The 16,248-nt window shown below is 44.9% G+C and overlaps 1 protein-coding gene across 1 annotated transcript in view; it reads left to right on the top strand.

Annotated features, from left to right (window-relative positions):
• Nucleotides 1–2,833: 2,833 nt before the first annotated feature.
• The window catches only part of LOC119451574 (uncharacterized), a 28,027-nt gene continuing 14,612 nt past the window's right edge, over nucleotides 2,834–16,248 (top strand). The window contains exons 1-3 of the mRNA XM_037714491.2: nucleotides 2,834–3,008; nucleotides 3,365–3,455; nucleotides 14,770–14,842. The gene's annotated coding sequence lies outside the window, so the exon portion shown is untranslated. The remainder of the gene's footprint in view (nucleotides 3,009–3,364; nucleotides 3,456–14,769; nucleotides 14,843–16,248) is intronic.

Raw genomic sequence — 16,248 nt, 5'->3', positions numbered from 1 at the left:
ACTTATCGCTATAAAGTCCTTTTTAGAGTGCACTCACTAGTGGTATATTTTTCGTAGAAACACTGTTTCAGGAAAGGATTGTCACTTTACTTATGTCTCTTGCCGGGTACACACCACAGCATATTAAAGCAAATTCTGCTTTTTTAGGGCGTAGATAGCAGTCAATATCAACAAAACTGTCCATATGTTGAGTTTTTCCCGGATTATGTGAAGCTTACTTTCCAAAGCGTGCAGTGATGTCCCAAACCTAACTTCAGCCTCCATGCTAAACTAAAAATACACTATACACAGCACTCAAATTCTACGTTCGCTAAGCTCATAGCCTTTTTATAAATGTATACTCTAAACAAACAGTATCTTTTTATGTTTTTGAGTCAAGCTGGTTTGTTTTAGGCCCTTTGCAAATTTTTATGTGCTTTTGTAATGGTGAGGCTATTATGCTTTGTAATGAAGTCTCTCAGGCACCCGTTTTTTTTTCAATACAATCTATTTTTAGGAAAAAAGAACAGTTACTTTCAATTCATCTTTTTAAGTTTTTGCACACGGCAAAATAGTCTGAACCATTCGGATTTAGTCAGTTACATGAAGCATTACATTACATTACATTCTCCTCATTACATGGTGCACAATTATTGCAAATTTACATGCATGCCCTTTATATACAACCAGGCCTACTTTCTTAATTTTTGAGGTGAAACTAAATGCTGCAACTTCTCGTGAACAATTCTTTATATTTAGCCCTCACTGCCCATTCTATACCGCTATTGAGCCCAGAGTGAATGAGACGAAAGCACGAAATATATATGAAAAATCTCGAAGTTTTGAAAGATGGACCAAGTACGGCATATTTCAATGTAGTTTTCTTGATGTGACGCTATCGAAAATTTCAGGAGCAGGACATCTGATCTGATCTACCCCATTTGTCCGACCCATAAATACGCTGTATGGGGCTAGCTCGACGTGCGTGTAGACGCAGGCGGCGGCAACATGCCTTCTTCCTAGTCCGAGATCGCATACTGTGCCACTATCGTGGCATCCGATAAAGAGCGCATTGTCCACCTCGGACTCCACGGAGGAAAGAAATTGAAACTTCTATTCGGCACCATCACAGTAAGTTTGTTATTAAGTTAACAGTACTGGACCACAACGTGTTCACAAAGACCACTCAATGCTTTACATATACATATAACGCCCTTCTAGCTGGCATAGCGTCCCTCCTGTTACGAGTGTTCGGTCAAGTATAGTTCGAGATTGCTAGGCCGAATCTGCCACGTAAAAGCGCTACATTGCAGAGAAATTATGCTCATGTGTGATGCTTGCGTATTCATGTGGCCTGCTACTGCGTGCCCAAACTCTCTTCAACCCTCGGCGGTAGCAGAAATTTTCAAGCCACACAACAAAGACCAAATTGAAAGCCAGCGAGAAGAATGGCAGAAAGCATGCAAGAGATCCCGATTTCTTCTCCGCATTGTCGCTTATTTAGAAGGAGTATAAACACTCACCACTCACCTCTGTGAAGTGACCGTCGGATGAAACGTCCGAAGCGTCGAAGGCCAACTTGCTAACGATAGTCCCAAAACTTTCCGGAACTACCTACAAGCTTGATCAGAACTTCGAAAACCCACCACTATTGCACATTTATCGGAACAGAAAATGGCTGGCTTGTAGCGTTCAGTGTCACAGTCGGTGGGGAAATAGTGAAGCACATGTCACCGTAACTCCGTAACCGCCATAACACTCCGCCAGTGAAAGTTTGTCGGTTAGACCGCACGCATAAATGCGCTGCAGGGAGACACGGCGGCCAGCGCCAGTCAAGCCTTTTTATCATGTTTTGACCCGTTGCAGCACTGATATTGTTCCGTATTCGAAGAAAGGCCTCATGGGAAGGACAAAGGAGAGGAGGTCCTCGGTTAAAGGCTACACAGACGCGCATAAATTATATGGCTGGAACATGAGATCCAGATACGGTGTTACTTCACAGTCTTAAATGGAACAAATCCAAAAACAGGAAATTCGGTAACTGGAACAAATCACTGGTTTCGGATAAGTTTGACTCGTTCCACTTAACTAAGCAAAAAATAAGAGAAAATACAGCTACTGTTTCGGATAAAATTCGCGATTGAACTCGGATCCATATAAAATTCCCGCTCGTTGCGTATAAATTATCTGGAGAATCGTTTTACCTGGAACCTATGTTGAACTAGATTAAGAGTGTAGCAGTGAGCATGACAGATTTAGCGAAACGCATCAAGAAAAGCAAGTTTGCGCGCCTGATCGCTCTGCTTGTCTCTTAAAGAAACACGAAAACTTAAGCTGCAGCAGTTTCACAGCTCATGAAAAGCTCGCATGATGGCACACAACGTACCGGTGTAACATACGCGATAGCTAAGGTGCATAATATTCGCGGTATAGAACGCGCAAAGTACGCAGAAGCACATCTTTCACAACAGGGCGGCAAACACCGCGCGCATCTATTTCAGACAACCATCCTATGCTAGCTGCTTGCGTAGGTTCGAGCAAAAATCTGCTGAAAGCTCCGAGAGTCCACGGACAGTCCGCGAAAAACGATCGCAATTCTGGCAGCTCTCGGACTTGTGGGTGGAGCTTCCAAAGCTGCCCGAGCAAAATCGAATGTGGCACAGCAGTCCCAGAAATCCTGGATTGTCAGGGACTGATAATCGAAGAGGCTCGCGGGCCCCTGCTTTTTCTTATCCTCTTATCAGTCAAATAAACAACACTCCCACTTGTGCAGCCCGAGCTTGTAACGGTTCAGCGAACCGAAATGACTCATAGTGCTGCCGATAGCTACGTTCAAAGGCGCGCTTCTGTCTTGGGAATATTTAAGAGCTTGCATGCAACAACGGGTCGTTTGTCTCGAACGCTCTAAATGACGTACACTTGCGGATACATCTGATTCCCGCTTTGCAGTGTGATGCCGTCGCTACTTATTTCGGCAGCCATTACTTTTCTAACTGCCCTCGCTATGGCTGACCCCATTGACAAATCGGGTACGGTGTAATCTTTTCCCTTTATTAGAACGATTAGATTATACAGAATGCATGTGTCTGCTGAACGACGAAGAGGCGACGTCTGCGTTTCTTTTGTCCTTAAGCCATTGACTGTTAAAGATTAAATTGTGGGGTTTTACGTGCCAAAACCAAGATCTAATTATGAGGCACGCCGTAGTGGGGACTGCGGAAATTTGGACCACCGGGGGTTCTTTAACGTGCACCTAAATCTAAGTACTCGGGTGTCTTCGCATTTCGCCCCCATCGAAATGCGGCCGCCGTGGCCGGGATTCGATCCCGCGACCTCGTGCTCAGCAGCCCAACACCATAGCCACTGAGCAACCACGGCGGGTGAGCCATTGGCTGTTGTTTACCTTGTTGCGCAGCAAAGAGCCTGAAAGAAATGGAAAGCCTTTGTTCACCGGTTCTATTGACAAGCTCTGTACCGTGAGTATGCTTATGAACATTGCATTTGTTTAGGTTGTGGCTATCGTGAGCTAACGCTAGTAATAAGCAAGATAACACTGTAAACGTTAGCTTTGCGAGTGATAAAGTCATTGAAATCCATAGCTTGCAACAAAGCTTCGTTTGTTCTTTTTCCTGAGAAAAGCATACATATCCGGAAAGGCCACTCACACCGCGTCAAAAACCCTCAACGAGATATTGTTAAGTTGTCGCAAAAGAGTGCATGGGCAATCTATCGTGAACATTTGTATGGAAAAATTTATCAACCTGACATTGCCTTTCTAAAGCGAGAATAGTAGGCATAAGAATAGGAAGTGTATCTGTATGAGCCTAATAAGGAGCGGCCGCTGTGGTTTTTCGAGCGAACAGCCACCTAGGACATTGGGACTGTTGACAACAAATATGCGCCCAACCTGTCGACAACTTGAACTTGAACGAATGAAAGCATGTCACCAGGTGAAATTCTTCACAAAAATCAAGCGGTTGGCCGCCTCACGCGCAGCAGTATTTTGTATAAACGTAAGACAGCTGAAAAATATACACAGCACTTCCAGCATAGTCTGAGATAGGGCACCGAAAGAAATATTACGTTTTGTGCAGCGCTACTGACAAGAGACCCCGTGAAAAAAAAATTACCCCAAACGTCCTCTGTCAACACGGACAAGTTAAAGTGCTTACACTTCATATTTCATATTAATGATAGAAGTTCAGTTAAGCTGCACTGTGGGCTTTGTGGGATTTGCAACGCTGACTTAACTTTCAGTAAAGCAGTGCGTTTGCGTTCTGCTGTTGCCGAAATGCAGCAGCTGCATCCTGGATTGAAAATTCTGAGCGACAAATTCATGCTCAGCATCAGAACGCCATAACCACTAAGCCACAGCGGCGGGATTATGGGTTCGTACAGGAGGCCACAACTAGAACACTGTAACAAACTTAGCGTAGAGGAAATATTCAATTCCATTTTTGTGGACTACCAAAAATGGAATTCTATTTCAATTCTTTTGCACTTACATTGGCATGCCTACCTATTAAGGTCCTACGAACCATGTTTTCCCCACAAAGCAAGCAGTTCAACGTTTGAGTGCTGCGCCTGAAGAGTGTAGATTGCAAAAATTATAGGTATTCAACACTCATTACCACTTGGCACTTTGAACTGAATAGCGCTGAAATAATTTTTTTTGGCAAGTAAGTGTAAAAATTTTTGTGTAAAAAATTGCACTCAGTCGGGGAATAGCAGAATGCTACAATCAGACTTAATTCGGGGTCTTCAAAAAACGAACCTTCGCAGTTGATTAAAACTTCCCCCCGATCAAGTGGCTGAAGATGGAGGAACCACAGATCAATTACCTTAACTGTCGTATCTTCTGCCGTATAGTCAAGATGGGCAAATTTCGACTGAAAATAAGTTTTTAGGGTAGTAGCCTGCTCCCACTGCAAATTTTGGCCAAACTGATGTCCTGTACACAGAAGCATTTTATTACCCTTAAAGTTTTTTAAAATAAATTTATTCATCGCCAGCCGAGCGCTGTAACAGTATGAATAAAGCACACTCAAAGTGGCACGTACCATTGTAATAAAGCGTGCTGCCTGAGCAAGTAGCGAATAAAAGATTACTTTTTGTGAACGCTTCATGCATTGTGTAACTATCGGTTTCAAGCATTTACATGCAGTGCTTTTTTTACTTCGAACACTTTTTTTAACTTACAAAACTTACTTGAATAACATCACTACAAATAAATTATCTGCTCTGGTGTACATAAATTGCAAGCAAAACGAAAAAATACATTCATTAAATTAACCATTTACAATAATTAACTTCTTATGTTACAAACTTTACGGCAGATTTTTTATGCGAAAGTTGCAGGGAATTGCCGTAACAGTTTAGCTCTGTGTTTCTACATTTCTAAATGACCATGAAAATCCAAATAATTTGCGTCAAATTATTTTTTCAGTTTACGCATGCGGAACCACGGTGCACGGCGTTGCGTGCAACCCTGTTGTGACATAGTAGGGTTCCATAAAATGAAGTTTCGCCGTAGCACGTGATAAAGCGGCCTGTATCCTGGCCCCCGCTGCTGAAGTAGCTATGTATCAAATCGCGAGTTACGCAAACCACGAATTGGAATCAGCTGGTGGGAAGAGGAAAGTGCGACAACAGCTTCATGTTGCGCTACATTTTTACGTCACAGAGACGTCAGACGGAGAGCTGCGCTTCGTGGTACTGCGTGTGCAATCAGGCAAATCGATCGGAGCCCTCCACTACGGCGTGCCTCATAATCAGAACTGCTTTTGGCGCGTAAAATCCCAGAAAAATGAAGAAGAAGAAGAATAATTTCACGCGACTTATATTAGCCTATGTGGCCATTTGGAACGTATCAAACTTGTTACTAGACATTTATGACAATTGCTTTCAACTTTCCAATATAAACACGTGGAGTACAGTTTCTAACTAAGAAGCTAATTATGTAAATAAAGAAATCATCGGCCATTCCACTCTGTGAAGTTGGTTGACCAGCGAAGCTCCAATGATGGTTAGTAGAGCTCTGACTCCCTAGGCGGCACGGGCGCGTTCTTGTTCTTGTTCGCAATGCTTCGATCAATGATGAACGCCCTTCACATGCTCCTAGGTAAGCTAAAAACGCCGTCAGCTCAAAGTAGACTACAGGTACTGGATGCTCTATATCCAGTACTTGCAAGCCTTGAGTAGACACCATGGCTCGTCCAATACTGTCATTTCGCTCTGAGGTCAGACAAGCTTCGATTTTACAGTGGAACGCCAGAGGCTTGAGTTCCCGCATCTCATCCTTCTGTTATTATATTTTCACAAATCGGATTCCCATAATCGTTATTTGTGAACCCAACGTGCTTACTCCCTTAAAACTGTCAGGGTACGATCGAGCTATTTCTGTCGACGACGTGCGAGGAGTGCAGCAAAGTTGTCGTTTACATCCGCACATATTTTACGTATGCCCACCATGCAGTACAACCACATGATGACAATCAGTATATTTGCCTACGTGTAAGAAAGAAAACGTGTCATTCACACTCATTGGTGTCTACTTATTGTCTACTTATCGCCATCAGGACGATTTGAATGCGATAGACTGCGAAGACCTATTGTTACATACCAGTGGTCCTTGGATTATAACAGGCGATTTCAACGCACTTCACTTACTCTGGGGTAGCTCGGCAATCAATTCCAGAGGCAGGAATCTGGTGCCATTCGCCTCTGATCATGACCTTTGTGTGATGAATGATGGCAGTCCTACATACCTGCGAGGCCTCAGGTATAGCAGTTGCCTGGATTTGACTTTGGTATCACGATGCTTCAGCTCGCAAGTACAGTGGTTTTCAGACATAGAAACGCATGGAAGAGACCATATTCCTACTTACTTAAAGATCAGGAGGCTAAACAATTCGCCCTCGTCGAATGCAGTACAAGGTATCAATTGGACTAAATTTAAGCTACACATAGAAAATGCATGCAGAGAAGACGTTGGCCATAGCCTGGAGGAAACCATCGCAGAGGCAATGAGAGAAGCTTCATGCCTTCTAACGTTGACAGCGAACCATTCCCAATTTGACGTAGAACTGGAGAGGCTAACTGCACTTCAACGACGAGCTGAAAGGAGATACAGGCACACGAAGGCAGTTTGTGACCTGAGAATCACACGAAGAACACAGAAGAAAATCCAGCGCCGTTTGGACAAATTGAAGGAACAACGTTGGAAGTCCTTTTGTGAATCACTGGACCCTCGTAAACCACTGTCGTACATCTCGAGGACAGTTCGTGGCCTGCGCTCGACTCCGCAACGGCGACATCTTTTCATGGCCTTAGCCCTACATCACTGTCAGACGAAACTTGAGGTGGCTAATAATTTTTGTGCGCGGTTCGCTGGCGTGTGTGTCCCCCCCAACGCCGAAGACGTTAGTGTCGTCCCTGTGTCTCACCTCCCAGACATGGAAATTCCATTTACTATGGAAGAACTTGACATCTGTTTGGCTGCTTCTCGACGTTCATCTTCACCAGGGCCCGACGCAATCACCTTGCAGTTGTCCATCTTGGACGAGAGGCCAGGCAAGAGCTGTTGAATTACTACAACCGCTCATGGCATGACGGAATTGTTCCTCAGCAATGGAAAATAAGTGGGCTTGTACTGCTACTTAAACCTGAAAAGTCGACTTTAGACATGACATCATATCGCCCTATTGCCCTGGCAAGTTCCATAGAGAAAGTAATGAAAACGATGATCCTTACACACTTAAAATGGTACCTTGAACGCCACAATATATACCCTGACTCAATGACAGGCTTCTGGCGAGGCAGGTCTTCAATAGACAATGTTATTGATCTGACAACGTACATACAACAAAAATGCATCAAGCGCATATCAGTGGCGCTCTTTCTTGATGTGAGAGGGGCATACGATAAGGTCACACATGAAGCGATCCTCGAGTCATTGGAGGCTGTTGGAATCGGTGGCCGTATTTTTCAGTGCATCCGAGACTATATGACCAGAAGGTCCTGCTTTGTGCAGACCGAAAATGGCCTCACTGCCAACTATTATACATACGGCGGCGTCTCACAGGGTGGGGTATTGAGCCCTATTCTCTTTAACCTATCTATGATTGGCCTTGCTGAACTATTACCCAAGACAATTCACCTGTCAATCTACATTGATACTATTTGTCTTTGGTCTTCTGCGGTGACTCGCCTTCAAGTGCGCGCAAGAATTAAGCGGGCAGCCACCCTAACTTCTTATCTCCGAAAACAAGGCCGTAGTATGTCCATCATCGCGTTTACGTGCGAACCCATGACACCGTACCCTGTTTCTCTCAATGGCCAGGCTATTACATACCAGAAGTCTCACCACTTTTTAAGTGTGATTATTGACAGGGACCTTTCATGGAGCCCCAACGGCATCTACCTCAAGCGGAGACTAATTTCGGTTGTACATATACTGAAGTGCCTGTGCGGAACCTGGGGCACGTCGGCGCGGTCCAAGCTGCAGCTGTACAGAACACTGTTTCTGGACTTTTGACGGTACAGCTTGCCGGTTTTGGTGAATTTATGCAAAACAAATATTCATACCCTCCAAAATTTGCAAGGCCAGGCTCTACGGACATGTCTTGGACTACCACGATGCGCCTCGACTCATGCAACAATCATGATTGCTAGAGACTACTTGGTTCCAACATACATCACGGTTGACAACCTCAGAGCACACATTCGACACCTGTGTCCCGTACCCAGTCACTACACGTACATTGCTGCTCTGCCGGCAGAAAGACCTCAAGGCACGTTTTTGAAACTTGTTGCGACACATCAAGGCTGCCTTCCGTCGGGCTTTACACCAGCAGCAAGACCACTGTTACCCCCGTGGTGTCTACGACAGCCACAAGTACACTTCACGATTCCAGGAATTACGAAGAAGATCAGTCATTCCACAGTGGCTCTAGGACAGTTGACATTGTAATTACAGAACGATGCATATGAACAAAGAACGCAAATTTACACCGATTGATATATTTCAGCCACCAGCTCCACCGGCGATTTTATCATCCCGACCTTACAAGTCACAAGGTAGTTCAAAGTGTCCCACATAACGACCTCTACGGCAACAGAACTTGCCGCCCTACGTGCTGCTGTAAATTACATCGTAGAAGCACCACCTTAAAAGTGGGTAATTTTTTGTGACTGCAAGGCAGCCATTCAGAGTCTGCAGTCAGCATTAAGACGCAGGACCCATGAACAACTGGTGTTTGAGACCAGAAAGGTTCTCCATCAAGGCCTCATGAACGGACATGACATCATCTTTCAATGGCTGCCGGCGCACTGTGGCATCGTCGGTAATGACCTTGCTGATGATGCCGCCCGGTCAGTCCATCAGGAAACCCAGACAGTTGTTATACCCTTATGAAGGACAGACGCTGCGAGGGTTCTTCGTTTACTCGCTCAAACCAACAGTGAAACTTCATGGAGCACCCCGATTTTCTCGAACTGTCGTCTCCACCGGCTGGACCCTACACTGAGGCTGTAGATTTCATCGAACTTACCCCGCCGTGATGCTAGTTTGGCGCCTCTGGTTAGGGGTGGCTTTTACGAAAGCGTACTCATTCCCAGGGGCGGATGCAGGTTTTTTCTGAGGGGGGGGTCAGCTTCTGTCAATGATGATGATGATGATGATCATAGTAGCCTTTCTCATTTACTGAAATGCACCGTTTCTGCTCACGATAAACCCGCGTTTTATACGGCTAGAGCAACACCTGTAGCCCGCCGTGGTGGCTCAGTCAGCTCAGGTGTTGCGCTGCTGAGCACGAGATCGCGGGATCGAATCCCGGCCGCGGCGGCGGCATTTCGATGGAGGCGAAATGCAAAAACGCCCGTGTGCTTGCGTTGTAGTGCACGTTTAAGAACACCAGGTTGGCAGAATTAAACCGGAGCCTTCCACTACGGCGTGCCTCATAATCAGAACTGGTTTTGGCACGTAAAACCCCAGAAAGAGGAAGAAGCCCTATAGCGAAGCCAGGTATCGGTTTCTCCGAGCATAAAGGAAAAGGACGTTACTCAATACAGCCATGTGCTTGGCGGCTGTGCCTGATAATACAGAGTGTTCAAAACTAAGATTTATGGTTTTCTTAAAATTAGGCACTGGGAGGCACGCAAAGACCACCTGTGCGGTCACATGGCCAGCACAGGTGGTCTTTGCGTGCCTCCCAGTGCCTAATTTTAAGAAAACCATAAGTCTTAGTTTTGAACACCCTGTATTATCAGGCACAGCCGCCAAGCACATGGCTGTATTGAGTAACGTCCTTTCCCTTTATGCTCGGAGAAACCGATACCTGGCTTCGCTATAGGGCTTCTTCCTCTTTCTTATGTGGCCAGGTGGGCACAAAGTGAGAGGATAATTATCGCTGTGAGCAACCGAATTCACTTAAGTTGAACAATTATTTTTTGTCGACTGCAGTAAGTGGGTATGTTTGTATTGAAAACTTAGAGACAATAGTGTTTCTACACAGTATCGGTCAGAAGAATTATTCTAGCGTGTTCTTGCTCCGAGATATCCGACTCCAAATTTCTATTGACGTACTGCGAAGAGTTATGGAATCGACGCGGGAGTGGTTTATGCTTTGCGTTGCTGTGGAAGGGAGGCATTTTGAACGTTTTTAGGGCATTGACATCCTGATGGGTGAAGTGTTGTCATGAGATTCGTGCATGACAACATCAAACTTAAAACGGCAGTATATATGAAATATTCGTTAGCATAGCTAAAAAGGTTTCTGTTGTTGATGGTGTAGTTGTTGCTTTTGATTTCAATAAAACTTACCATACTTGGAAATCAGCAGTCACTTTATTTGCGTAGCCCAGGAAATGACCATGCCCGGTCGTCTAGTCACCATTACGCACGCGCATTGCCCTCCGGCTTCTCCCCTCGCGCCATTATCTCGGCATGGCAGCTGCCGCCAGCTTTACAGGCTGCGCGGTCGCGTGTTACGACAGCGGTTACGGGTTCTTCGATTTCTTTTATTTCGCCAGCCGTCAGGGGAAGGGGGACAGTTATTATATTTGCCAATGCCTCCGCCGCGTTGTCAGACTAAACGCCGCACCCAACAGCCGCGTCACATCATGGAGGAGCTTTGCGCCAATCCTCACTCTCTTGCAATCGTAATCATGCGAACGACAATTAATATTTGGAGTTGGATATCTTGGAGAATAGACATGCTAGAAGAATTCTATCAAGTGAAACTGTGTAGAAACACGGCTGCCTCTAACTTTTCAATACAAACATACACACTTACTGCAGTCGATAAATAGTTAATTATTCAATTTTAGGTAATATTCGGCTGCTGACAGCAATAATTATTATCTCACTTTGTGTCCCCCTGGCCACATAACTTATTTGCCCAGGTGGTCTTTACGTGCCTCCCAGTGCCTAATTTTAAGAACACCATAAAGCATAATTTTGAACACCCGGTATATCTAGCCTGTATTGTTTCTTAAAATAAAATTTGGGATGATCTGTCGCAGGTTTGTTATAAATGTGTAAGCACGGGTCCATCTTTGGAGTTCTGTTGGGACATCTTGATTTCCTTAAGAAGATTCTTTGTGTTCGGCTGAGACACCTTGTTTTGCTTTGGAGCCCCAACGCGGCAACCACTACGCTGGTTGTTTACGATATGCGAATCACCGCGCATGAAGAAGACTCACGACGCCACCTACAAGAACGATGTGGCCTAGTAGCCGAGAGCGCGAGCCAGCGTCTACATGTTTTGCTTCCCACACGACGTCATCCTTTTACACAAGGCGCGCATCTGCTCCCGTTTCTCTAACCACGCGTGGTTAGCGGCCAACGCCCGCGCGCTGGCGTTGGTCGCTGACGTCACGCTCCCCCACTTCGCAGCCGCTGCTCGAGGCTTCGCCCCGCTCCGCGAGAACGGCCACTCAGATAAACGGATCCGACGGCTTTGAGCCTCCTATGCTTAATGTACCACAATAAAACTGCGAAGTTACAATGAAAAACTTGTAGCGTACGAACCGTACTGTGCTCGTACTGGATAATGTCAACGTGTAACTGTGATCACACTTCTTTCTGGGGTTTTACGTGCCAAAACCAGTGATCACACTGAGTGCTACAGTTTAAAAAAAAGTTGCCTATGCGAAGTTCTTAGTTTAGCTGTTAGTTGTTATTATTTATATATGAACACTTCAGCGAGAGATCTCTTTCATTAAGCAGGTTGGTCGCGGAACCGATGACAGCCAATGAGGCAACCAATGACACCCCAATCGGGAACTGAGTTGATCAGTTGCGAAGGCGCTCGCGCGGACATCTGCGTGCTTGGCAAAAGGGACGTCCCCTCGTTCATTCGACGCCACCGATGGGAAGAGTAAGGCACGGCCGGCGCCAGGAGGTCCAAGGTGTTCATGAGAAAAAATAACTACGGCAACTTCGCGACACCACACCCCTACGGAATAAAACTAAGCTTGTGAGTGAGCTAGCTTTACTTCTACATGGCTCATACCACTGGTACTCGCGAAAAATAATTTTGAAGAATGCTGGTGGCGATACTTTTTTTCGGGACAGGGCCATACCCCTGTCAGCGAGGGGGCGATGCAGAAATCTGAGGGGGGGGGGGGGTCAGGACATCCGGACATCCCCCCTGGATCCGCGCCTGCTCATTCCATCTGCGCATGTCCGACACACCAATATGTGACTGGTGCAACTGTGAGGAGACGGTGGAACACGTGTTGTGTTTTTGTCATCTTTATGAGATCGAACGCGACATTCTCCGGAGTGTGTTAAACCGATTGGACAGCAGACCGTTTTCAGAGACAAAGATTCTTGGATCATGGTCCCACGCGTCGCAGGCTTACAAAGCGACGCGGGCATTGTTACAGTTCATGAAGTTGACTGGCCTCAGTGACTGATTGTGAAGTGTTGGACAACCGCACGTGTTCATACTGAGAGTACTTTCTTCCCTCTCTCTCCTTTCTTTCTTTTCATCTCTTTAAACCCTTTTCCCTGTGTAGGGTAACAAACCGGATGTGCCACTGGTTAACCACCCTGCCTTTCCTTTCTTCTTTTTTCCTCCTCCTCCTTCTTGTTCTTTCACCGCCGCGTCGGCGGTGCGACATCGACGGTCACATTCCCGCCGCTGCTCTCGGCGTCGTTCCTCGCACATTCGCTGTTCCTCGGGCGTGCGAACCACTCGTGGCCGTCCCACGGCAACGTCGGAGTGAAAATGAGCCTCTATTCCGTTATCGGACAGGCACTGCGCCACAGACACGTGGCTTTAGACACAGGTGGCTACTAAATGCGCGCTTCGATGCGAGAGCGTTCTCTTTCCCTTTGTGGTTCCACGTCAGAGCCAATTACGTCAACGACACGTGAGTTCAGACACAGGTGGCAGCTAAAACCACGCTTCAATGGAAAAGAAACGGACGTTTTCTTTCCCTCTGTGGTTTTTTCGCGCCCTCACTCCCGGTTTAGAGCTCACTCGCTCAATTTGTGGAGGAAGGGTTTCGGCTCGCTAACAAACGGAATACCCTATCTAAATATGGCTTCGCTATAAAATTAGATTCTGAGATTTTACGTGCCAAAATCTCGATCAGATTATGAGGAAGTGGGGGACTGCGGATTCATTTTGACCGTCTGAAGTTGTTTAACGTGCACCTAATTCACGGTACACGAGCGTTGTCTGCATTTCACCCCCATTGAAACAGCCGATGTGGCCGGGAATCGAAACCGCGAACTCATGCTTAGCAGCGCTATACGCCATAACCACTAAGCCACCACGGAGGTGGCAATTAATAGAATTAGTTTACTTAGTTAATATACTCCCTTACTTTTTCTTACAAATGATATCTTCCCAGGCAGATAATTCATTTGTAGTAACTTATATCGAGTAAGTTTTGTACGTTTCTACAAAAAAAAATTATCCGAAAAAAACCAGTATGTTACCTGAAAGGACACACATTCCAAGCGTAAGAAAATCGCGGGAAAATGCCACTACATGATTTAACGACATAATATTCCCTTCACTGCGCCGCACCACAAGCACCTCTGAATGTGACGGCAAAGCTCAGTGAAGATAATTGGAGGGTCAATTTCTCCGTGCAATTTAGCACTGCAAAATTCTGTAGATGTGGCCAAGTTCAATTTTTGTAGCGTGCCCAAAGTAAGCCTGTTTTTCTATATGTACACTATGGCTTGTTTTGTTCCAACCCAGGATGTAGGAATAAAAATAGACATGTTATATTACTTACATCTAGAGATTACGCGCAGAGTTAAATCTGAACGCGTACGCTTAACATGTGCACTTCGCGGACTGCTCACCTGAAAAATAACGTGTTTGTGTCGTATGGACCAACGCAAATTTTCCTTGAAATGATAGTTTTGATTTCTTGTGGCTGAAATGGTGCCCTTTGTAGCATTCTGCTGTTTAAGTGAATGACAGTTTTTTTCTTTATCCGACGCGGTGGCTTAGCGGATATAGTGTTGCACTGTTAAGCACGACGTCGCGGCATCAAGTCCCGGCCGAGGCGGCCGCATTTCGATGGGGGCGAAATGCAAGAACGCCCGTGTCCCTTACATGCACGATGAGTCCACGTTAAAGAACGCCACGTCGTCAAAATTATACTGGAGTCCCCAGTACGGCGTTTCTCACAATAAAATTGTGGTTTTGGCACGTAAAACCCCAGATTTTAATGCAATAAAATTTATCTTCGTGTGGAAAACTTTCCAAATGTGGACTTCTTTAGAACAGGCAATGAATTTACATTTTGTTTTCTCTACAGGTGAAAATCCTGGTTGATGTTCGAGCTTGCAAGAAAACGCGTGTATTTGCGACCGTGGCTCAAGGTCCTAAATGTATGTATGTAGAAGTAAAACGACAATACATGCAATCATGTTAACAGAGTTGTACAAACCAAAGGGTAATATTGCAGAACATGAGCGGTTGCGGATGTTCAGAATTTTTGCGATGAAAGCCAGTATACGCTAACAATTCGGTTGCGGCGGCGTATAAGGTGGCAGTGTAAGGGGCACAGCACCAGATAAGGTGGGTGGCTGTTGGAGACAGACACGGGAGCGAAGTAAACGCTAGAGAGTAGTAGCCAGCGGAGGGCCTAAAGATGGTAGCATTTTCATCATTTTCATCATTCATCATTTGTACAGAAGGAGGTCCCGGAGTTACAAGAACTGTCAGGGGGAACTCCTATTAGTAATTTAACAATGCAGTAATTAATACACTATGGCAACATAGCAGCAACAGACATCCGAATGCACGAAGTTAGTGAAGCAAATAATCAAATACAAGAAAGGTGCTTACAATAATTGAAGTTCAAAAGACAAGCAAATTAAATCTGAGAGACATTAATTCTAGTCTAGCAGAGAATTCAGAAAACCTATGTTAAAAACTCTCGTTTACTTGCGGCTCACAGCGACCGAAAATGAGGATACACTGTATTCTATCTAAATGCATGGGAAAGAAGAAATAATTTTTCTCAGCAACCATGGCAATAAGTTTGATGAGGTTTGTGGCCTTTAAAAGAAAAAAAAAAGTTAGAATCTTGTGTCTGTTCATTGTGAATTTTCAATTTAGGTCGTCAATGTTTCAATAAAAATTGACAGAAATCGCAAATTTTCAGAAAACGGAACTATCAAGTTTACAACTCTGTAAGTTAGCAATGAAGTGTGATATTACAATTCTGTGAATTGCGACTAATGTTACATTAAAGCGCACAGAAGTAATAAATTATACATGGCTCTCAATTAGACCACTAATTTGTGAGTAGTGCTTGCTACTGGTAAACAATGTAGCAAATTCACTTAATATATAAGTTGACATATCAAAGTTGTCCTCTTTGAATGTTCTAATGGAGCAGTTTACAGAACTGCGATATCTGTTATAGGTGCAGAACTACGAATTTCTAAACTTCATGCTTCTATTTATCTCAAATGTACCAATGTTTGAAGATTCAAATAAAAATGCAGGTCCTAAATGGAAATGCCGCTTCGAACAGTCACTAGAATGTAACTATCTCTCAAATGCAACAAATTTTATTAAATTCGGCCAAGTGATTATTTCAGAAATGCGTTTCTGCGTTTTAGATGTATTTGAATAGGCGGCATCGCAGTTGGCCCCGAGCCCCCTAAAGCTTCCTCTTAAGTAGTAAATATCAACCAGAGCGTATAAATATACGCATGCCCGTCCACGCATTATGATTGATGGAATGTAAAAGTAAATTAGGGTGTGGAATTGCCATAACGAGAGA

Source organism: Dermacentor silvarum, chromosome 1 (assembly GCF_013339745.2).
Source record: "Dermacentor silvarum isolate Dsil-2018 chromosome 1, BIME_Dsil_1.4, whole genome shotgun sequence".
NCBI classification, from domain to species: domain Eukaryota; kingdom Metazoa; phylum Arthropoda; class Arachnida; order Ixodida; family Ixodidae; genus Dermacentor; species Dermacentor silvarum.
Note: the sequence above shows the minus strand (reverse complement) of the source record. Positions and strands in the feature narration are given on the sequence as shown.